Source organism: Triticum dicoccoides, chromosome 3B, assembly GCF_002162155.2.
Source record: "Triticum dicoccoides isolate Atlit2015 ecotype Zavitan chromosome 3B, WEW_v2.0, whole genome shotgun sequence".
Taxonomy (NCBI): Eukaryota; Viridiplantae; Streptophyta; class Magnoliopsida; order Poales; family Poaceae; genus Triticum; species Triticum dicoccoides.
The window spans coordinates 281,939,278-281,948,146 of NC_041385.1; the positions used below are offsets into that span (position 1 = coordinate 281,939,278).

The window sequence follows — 8,869 nt, forward strand, 5'->3', positions numbered from 1 at the left end:
TGATTTGGGCGTGAATTTCGTCTCCCGCAACCAGCTTTGATCCATCTTTAGTATGAGATGCTGGAGACGTTTTCTGCCCCTAGAGCGCCAGCCAGATGCATCCTCCACATCTCCAACATTCTTCGAAGTTCGACTTGCAGGTCCCCATTTTTTGTTTTCCTCACTGAGTCATATATTTATTTATTTTGTAACCATTTCCTTTGTTTTTGCCATTGAACCAACATAATGTACTTAAGGAAATGCCTGTTAAGTGAAATTGTTTCTTCATTTTTCCTTGAAATCTTGCAAAAACATGTGATTCCTTTTTTAAGGGTTCTATAAGTGTTGAATGAGGTGATAGTAATTAGTAAGTGAAGTTAGAAAGAATGTAAGTGTATGTCTGCGCATACATGATAACTGAATCGGCGGACTTGAGAGTTCATCGAATTCGGCGGCACTTTTGCCGTCAACATGCATGTAGGCGATGTGCTGGCTTCTATCCTATGAAGTGTGAGGTTCATGGCGGCATTGCTGCCCCCAAGTTCTGACCCGGATGCGTCATTGCTGTCCCAAAGTGATGCAGTCCAAAAATTTGCCTTCATCGTTGACAGAGCCACAGAGGCAGCCCGGCAAGGTCATTGTATATTTTCACCTGCAAGTCCTCCTTCCTCTTACCCCGATTGAACTAATATAATCAAATAAGGTAGTGCTTTTTAGCGATTAACGTTTCAGTTTTATGGTTTTTATACCATTATGTATACTGGCTGCTCTTGATTTTTTTTCAATTGACTTATGGTAAAGGTACTAAATGATGATAGTAACTTATGAATGCCAAATACATCTTACAGCATAGTGTTAATTCGTTTACTCCCCATCCACCTTTTCCGGGCTTGGGACTGACATTGGCAGTGTTAGCCCCTCTACCCCTATTAATATTTAACAAACTTAAGAAATAATGAGGATATTTATGGTTAGCTATAGTTTCAATACAAATTAAGATTTAATCACTAAATATGAAAAGCGGTTTGATTCTGTTGTACATATAAAACATAACAATGTGTCGATGAAGTCACATAATATAGATTATCCATGTTTGGTATTAATGAACTATTTCCACCAAACGTTGATGCATGTTTGCAATACTTCGGTACGGTAGTAGACCATATATGTCCTGCCATATCATGTTAGCATAGCTAAGTCTGTTTTTAGTTTCAGGATTGTTTGCAATGCAAGGTAAATCGGTGGCTCTCTGAATGGTGGCAAATCAACATTTCCCTGTTGGCACCATAGTCCCAAAGGTGGCATGCTTTTTGCTCTACCTTAAGTTCTTTCTTCGTACCGAAAAATTCCACCCCATCATTCACACTTGTATCTTGGTTTTTCGAAGTCCCAAGTGTCCATACCATTCCTTTCCAATGTCCTGTCCAAGTTTCTGAATTTACCATCAATTTTAATATTAGTAATGTCTCGTATTGTTGATGCTGAAAAAAGTATTTGGGGGTTTGTTTCTTTCATGCACACTTTTTGTTACTTTTAGTAATGTACACGTACATAACATGAATGAAGTACATGAATGTCCAGATTTTAGATGTTGATTGTATTTTATTGTTGCTTACCTCATAGTCTCACCAGTCCGGCTGATTAGTGCTTCTTTTTTGTCGATTGTTCTGCAACCCTCTTGCTTTGTATTTTATTTTCTATGTAGTCTTGCCTCTTTAGCTTTGTCTGTTGAGTTAATTGCCCTCCATAAACATAAATACCAATTAGTATAAGTAAGATATGGAATTTCCTTCATAAGCAATTTATTACTCGTGGCAGTGGTCAATGTACATGATGAACATTTTTACAGGATATTGTTCCTTATGGCAATGGAACATTTTTTCCCTCAGTATTGGTTTAGACAGAGTGCATGGGTATGTTTTATCATGATTTTCTTGAAAGCATACTTCATGGCTATAGGTAGAACTAAATGTAACATGTTTTTGTGATTTAATAGAGCAATTTAAATTAGCTGCACTTGAAGATATGGAAATGCATGGGCGACCGGACTTCATAACCACTTGTTCATGGTAAAATGTGTGGTATATGATTTTAGTACATCAAATCCTGAGTTAATGAAGGAATATTTTTGTGGTAAAAAAGATTGGAGGACAAAGAAGAAGAATTGATTTGCAAAGCATAAGCAAGGTACATAATTTGCTTCATGTATACTATACTACCAGGTGTGCATCATTAGTGGTAAAATTTAGAACCAAATGGATGATGATACGCATAAGGGTAAAACTTTGTGAAGATTTTCTTACTTCACGTGGATCAAAGGATGTTCTTTTGGTGTAGCTATTTAGTGTGGCACATCCCTATGCATGATTGAAGGCTGTCTATTTTTCTTGTCTCGCAGTTTCATTCTCCTCCTCTTGTGCCTAATTAGAATTGTTGCCTTTTTAGTTATAACATTCTTGAGATACCAAATATAAAAGGTTCACGATTAGTGATGGATCATCTTGTTAGATTGCATATTGGATTTGTTTTAACCACCTTGGCAGGTTTCTCAAATTCCTTGTTGTATGGCCCACCTTTTTTATTTTCATTGATTATTCGTACACAATAGAGAATGCAAATATAAAGTTAAAGAGGATTATTTTATACTATTATTATAGATTGTCACAGACCCATAATTTATGCTTTTTTAGGGTGATGGACGACTATGAAGTACAATGGCGATGTGCCCGCTGGTCTTTGGACATGGCAGTACCTTGCTCCGCTGCTTGAGACATGGGCCAGCCGACCCTGCATGTCCCAATGGTGGGGCCACCATTAATATCAGATTAATGCTCAAGTTCATGAAGATTCATTATTTTTATTACTTGTCACCTTACAAATATCTGTTTGTCTTAGAAGTAAAGGAGGCCAACTTTCTGCAGAAATCTTTAATGATAAAGATGATCTTAAGTTCAATCATCACAAGACACAAATATTAAGTATTTCTTAGTAGCAGCCGGACGAAGCCATCTCTACCTGATTATTGAGGTACTTTTTTTTGACAGAATTACTTAGGTACTCAGGCAAAATATTATGTGAAACATCATTTGATCTACAAACTCCAAGTGGATACCATATTGCAGTGCCATTTGCTTCTTAATGGACTTAAGACCTATGGAAGCTGTTCCACAACCCCAAATTGTAGTTGAGGAGCCAACTATAATAATTCTATGAGATGGTACTTACTGGAGGCGGTTTGATCTCTCGACGGAGCTGATTACAACCGAGGATAACGAACAGGAGATTTGGGGGTTGGTGACTGATCCATGAAGACAATGCTGAAGTGCCACTTGTTGGAGGAAGTTGACGTCGAAGTGTTATTTGCCGGAGGAAGATGATGTACCAGCGGTACTCTGAAATCTAGAGGACAATGAAGTTTTGGGGTGGTCGAAGCATTGCCTGGTGAAGATATTTTAGGGATAGCTGAGTTTCTCACGTTTGCACGATGAAAGGAGAGGCTGTTTGGATGTTGAGGGACTTTATCTATGTCTAAGCGAACACTATACACTATTGAGAGAGTTTGGTTGTCTTGAGAGGTTGTATCTTTGTACAGGATTGTGAGAGGCCGAGAGTTATTTGCAAAAAACAAAAAAGAACATTAGAGTTTGGTCATTGTACCATGTACTTGCGTGTGTGCTGATCAATTTTTTATATTGCGGGGCGTGTGTGCTGATCAATTTTTTATATTGTGGGGCGTCCGCGTACCATGTACGCGTGCGTGTGCTGTTCAGTTTTTTTTATTATGGGACGTACATGATTTTTAAGTTGTGGGATTATTGAACAGAACCAATAGATAGATTGTTTGTCATTGTGGTGCGTAGGGTGTGGGTCCACCTGGTTTATGAAGATCTAACGATTCTTGTTGTTTCAATGGAATCAGGCCCACCGAATTAAAGGCCAGATGTTCTTAATTATTGTAGGATTTTCTAGCTAATTATTTTTATTCTGATGATCCCCTCAAGTACTTTTTAATATAAATAGATTACAGCCCATTTTCTAGCCAGGACTTTGTTAATAATTTCAGCCAACCACTCAAAAAAATTCAACAAAATTTCCAACATTTTCATGGGATCTGAACTATTTTTTAACTCGAAATTTAGAGTCAGATTAAATATAATTTCAAAATAAATTTCTATTAGGTAAAAATCCAATGAAATTTCACACGCGCAACAAATAATGAAATTAAAAAATGTACCTCTTCTGAGAAGAATAAAAAAATGTACATGTTCGGTGGTTTTTTTTTATATTTACAGCTAATTTTTTGAATTACAACCCATTTATTATTTCTTAAAGCCCATTTTCTTGGCAAGACTAAAGGGCCCGGAGAATAACAAGCTGACCTGGGTTGGGTATTCCGCAAAAAAAGAATAGCTAGGCTAGCCATTTTCACATTTAAATAGTAATATCTGGGCTGGATATTTGGTCGACATAAAATAATAGCCTAGGCCAGACGGGCCACAGCCCACCGAGTTGATACCGTTCTCCTCTGAAGAACAACAAAAACATCGCTCAAGAAAAACTCTGCTCACACCTCCAAAAGACGAATACTGCTCGAGCTGTTGGGTCCCAGCCGTCGGCCGCTCCTTGTGAAATTCTCTCGTTTATTGACTATATAGGTTGACAATGGTGTGGGACCATGATGTCAGGAAACCAGGAGGAAGCAAAAGAAATTATAGTTGTATATACTAATAAGGAGGCACTTGCGTACGTGCGGCTATGGCGCTGATGGGATCCACTATCATCCCCTCCAATTAAAGTCATCTCCTGATTCCTCATGTTCGTTGACCATGTTGAAAATGTGAGACGGCGGTGCCACGGCGAGCGCAACAACTCAAAGGACGACGGAGGGGGCCTCGCTCCTCATCCAGGAAGCCAAGATCATAGGGCCACATGCATGTCCGCGACGGCATTGTCGTTTCGCTTGTTCGCCGGTGATTCGTCCTTCTGCGAGCCGGTGGTCGTTGAGGAGATGGAGGTTGCAACACAGGTCCTCCTGCGCTACTAGCTCTTCCGCCATTAGGGCTTTGAAGTGCGGCCGCACCTGCTCTATGGTGAACACGACATGAACCGGCTTGGGCGGTGGCGCTGGCTCCTGGTTGGAAGCCACGTCCATCGTCTGATTGTGGTTGCTCAGCTCGGCGAGCTCGCTCACAAGCCAGCATGTCCGACTGCTGGACCGTACCACTTCCAAGCACGAGTCTGACCGCCCTGGCCACCCAGACCGCCTTCCTCGCCCGCGCGCGCTTTCTGTCTGAAGCGGTCAGCGCCGCCAACGCCGCTTCTCGGTGCAGTCGATTGCTCCATGTTCAGACGACACAAGTGACGTCCGTTTGTACGCTGACGCCCACATTAATGATACGTGGTTGCCAAGGCGGCTACTCCGGCGCCACTCATCCGTCCCTTGCCGCCCACCATTGCTATATAAACTGCTACGTCGACCATAGCTGCAGTCTGCATATAAGTTTTGTCTGAAGTCAAAGTATCTCTTCTTTGACCAATCTTATAGAAAAAAGTATCAACATTCAAAATTTAAAATTAACCGACTTGAAAGAAATCTAATATGCAAAGTAAAAAGGAACAGAGGGAGTACAAAAATTTTGAGTAGCTTTTTAGCGTTCCTGTACATTGCAATCAAACACACATGCCTGGAAATTCATAGAGAACACTCAAAACAATCGATGATTATGCATCTCAGCGATTCACATGTCAGAGCCAATATTTACTTCACAACTAAAGAATAAAGAAAAATAGATCGATGCTGCTGACAGCAAAGGGCGTCCCATTCGAAAATATCAAATGCATGTCTTCTTGCTAACATCAATGAGCAAAACTTGACAAGGTTGTCCCATTCCAAAATGTCAAATGTTTGTTGTTTTGCGTACATCAATGAGCAAACTTTGACAAGGTTTTCCTATTCCAAAATATCAAATGCCTATGATTGTGGAATGGGCAGGGTTTGCCATCAGTTCGGACATTGACATGGCACCTCATGCTAAATAAACCAGCTGTTATTTTTTTGCAGTTCCACCAAAATCAACCAAATTCATGTGTAGCTTGTATGATTTCGCCTTTATATGTTGCACCGCCTTGAACATATCGGCACCTCCTTTCTTGTGGTGGAAATGAATGATTCAAGAATATTCAATGTATTCGAGAACATTTTGTGCAGTTCCCATTGAAATCAAGTTGAGCACCCCTGTTTGCATAAATATAAAAAGTGATTAGTATAAAGCAAACTGTACTATAAATTGACAGTTTAAACAGGCAACCTACATGATCGATGTAGAGCACACATTTAAGAAAATGGAACTCACCGGAAAGAATCCTAAAACAACATTGTATTGGCCTTCTGTGCTGAAGATAGTTTGTTGGGCAATAATGTAACCATCCTTTAACTGCTCCCTTCTGATAAGAAGAGAGGCTTGGCTTCTTCATCCTGGCATAATCGGAACTAGGCACTTCACGTACTCCATATTCTTCTTCAGAGGAGGATGATCCTGTTGTGCAAAGACAAGAGGACAAATAAATGCTAGCATCCCTGTTTGCTCGTAAAAAGGAAAGGACATATTTAAAATGACACAGATGAAGCACTTCATGATAGTAGCTAAATAGTACCACAACAACAATAGAGATGACAAAGCTTAATCATATGGATGAAATCCGTGGGCCGGTACCAACCTTTGTCAGGAGGCTTATTGTGTAGAGCATACAGATGAAGCACTTCTCAGGAACCATCTGTTGTTATCTAATATGGTTGCCATCTTAATATATACTCCTCGATTAGTTTAATGTTTCCAAAATCTTATTGTATGTTGTCTTCAAAGAAGATCCCTATTTGCACAAGCAGAGATAATTACATAGGAGTATTACATTAAGAGTGGCACCAAATCAGTGGCAAAACAATTGCTCGTTCCATACGTAGCAATAAATTAAGATGCAAAACTATATCATTACTTGTGTCACGACAGTTCCAGTGCTTCATTACAGCACCGGGAGTTGATTTTTGTTTTTCTTCCGCTTGTTCTTCCCTTGGTCACTTGGTTCAATAACAGACAAGCTTCACCTTCAATGTAAGATTTGGCATGTCAATTAGGAAGCACAAGTATAGCACTAAACAACGACATTAATTTTCTAATGACAGTAGCAAAATACAGGCCAACACTTGTGAAATATCATTGTCTTAACTCAATGGGATATTAAGGTGCACTTACAGATTGGAAGTCTTGTCTCCATTTGTGCAGTTCACTAAAATCAAGCAACATTAGCATATAAGTAGCACAACATATGAAAGCACATTGTACAATCATGTGAAAGAAGGCTAGTACTGACCTCTCATGACGTGGAATTTAAACAACTCACAAGAAGAAGATCTGAAACAAATTTGCCAACACGGATAGGAAGTCAGATATCCTCTTGTGCAGTTCCCATAGATCAAGCAGTCAAACAACATTGTCGGTACGACATTTTGGTTGAACTGCACAGAACACTCTTAAAACAAAAGTGTTTTGTGTAGTGCAAGAAAAGGTCGCAATAGCAACGAGGTGAAGTAGATAACCCTGTTTACACATAGGTGCAAAGGAAACAACTACTGGTCAATAACGATGGATGACATAGAAGCCCACAAAAAGAAGCATCTAACTTATCTAAATGGGAAACAAAGCAAGACAGTAGCATTTCTCAAACAGTGGCATTGATTCATATTAACAGAGATATTATATTAACAATAAAATTCATTAAACATGTAATTTGCTTTAACTGTGGCATTGCTTCAATTTTCCAGCGGCATTATTAGAGGGTGTTTGTTTACAGGGACTTTTTGGTGTAGGGACTAAAAAAGTCCCTTTTAGTCCCATCTAAACCAAACAGGAGGGACTTTTAGGGACTAAAAGTGGGCATTTGGGACTAAAGAAAGAAGACCCCGAGGGAGAGTCTTTTTGGGACTTGTTCCAACAGTTGCCCCTGACCCGCATCACACCTTATCTCTATTAGTTCATTACTAGGGGCAACATGGTCTTTTATCATGTCATTTAATAACCTCTAGTCCATGTTTAGTCCCTAGAACCAAACAGTTAGGGACTAGGGACTTTTTAGTTGGGGCTAAAAAAAGTCCTAAGACTTGTTAACCAAACAGGGCCTTAGATTAACAACAACTAAAGATTTGTACGGGACAGTGGATGCACCAGCACCATGTGCATCTACCGATGTATAAAGGGGTGATGCACAGTCTGTTGCAACAAAGAACAAACACAAGGAGCATATTTGTATTGGTCCCAGTTTTGTTATCTTTAGACACCTTTCCCTATGTGAGGGAAGCAAATCTACTCCTGCTCAAACTCTACAGCCTTGTCCCTCAAAACAGAAAGATCAGTTCGTTACAGATGTGCGTAGTGCGTTTGTCATTGTTTTCCCTTTTCGACCAACGTAGGTGGTGGATAGCCAGTCTATACTACTTTACCCCCTTCCTTTCCTCTTTGGACCACGTCCTAGATTGATGCTATACAACTTTCCCCACTACTTTCCTGTTTGATCCAACACCTAGATTCGAGTGCATAAGCGGAAAAATCCCACATGCAGCTAGAGCAATGCATGTGGAATAACTAAATTATACCTTAAGGTTCTCGGGGTGTGGCTCAGTGGGCGGCCGGAGGCCGGTCTGCCCACACTATGTATGACAACGAGGAACAAGGGGTCGTAGGCCCTCCCGCGCTGCCGCTGGGTGAAAGAGAACAGCTGCACCTGCAGTGGATTCACTCCCTCGCCGACGGTGACAGTGTTAAGCCTCCTTCCCTTCCCGGCAGACGGATCCTGCCGGTTCTTTGACTAGCAGTGAGGGGAGCGAGAGAGGGAGAGG

General features: G+C 40.4%; 1 long non-coding RNA gene across 2 annotated transcripts; it reads left to right on the plus strand.

Annotated features, from left to right (window-relative positions):
* The first annotated feature begins 1,895 nt into the window (after window positions 1-1,895).
* Window positions 1,896-3,672, plus strand: LOC119275918. Of its 2 annotated transcripts, XR_005135998.1 has the most exons (5): window positions 1,896-2,048; window positions 2,122-2,166; window positions 2,670-2,781; window positions 2,875-3,006; window positions 3,102-3,672. It is a non-coding gene; the product is annotated as an uncharacterized LOC119275918 (long non-coding RNA). The 2 variants fall into 2 exon arrangements; XR_005135997.1 differs by having other exon boundaries at window positions 1,896-2,166.
* Window positions 3,673-8,869: the final 5,197 nt, after the last annotated feature.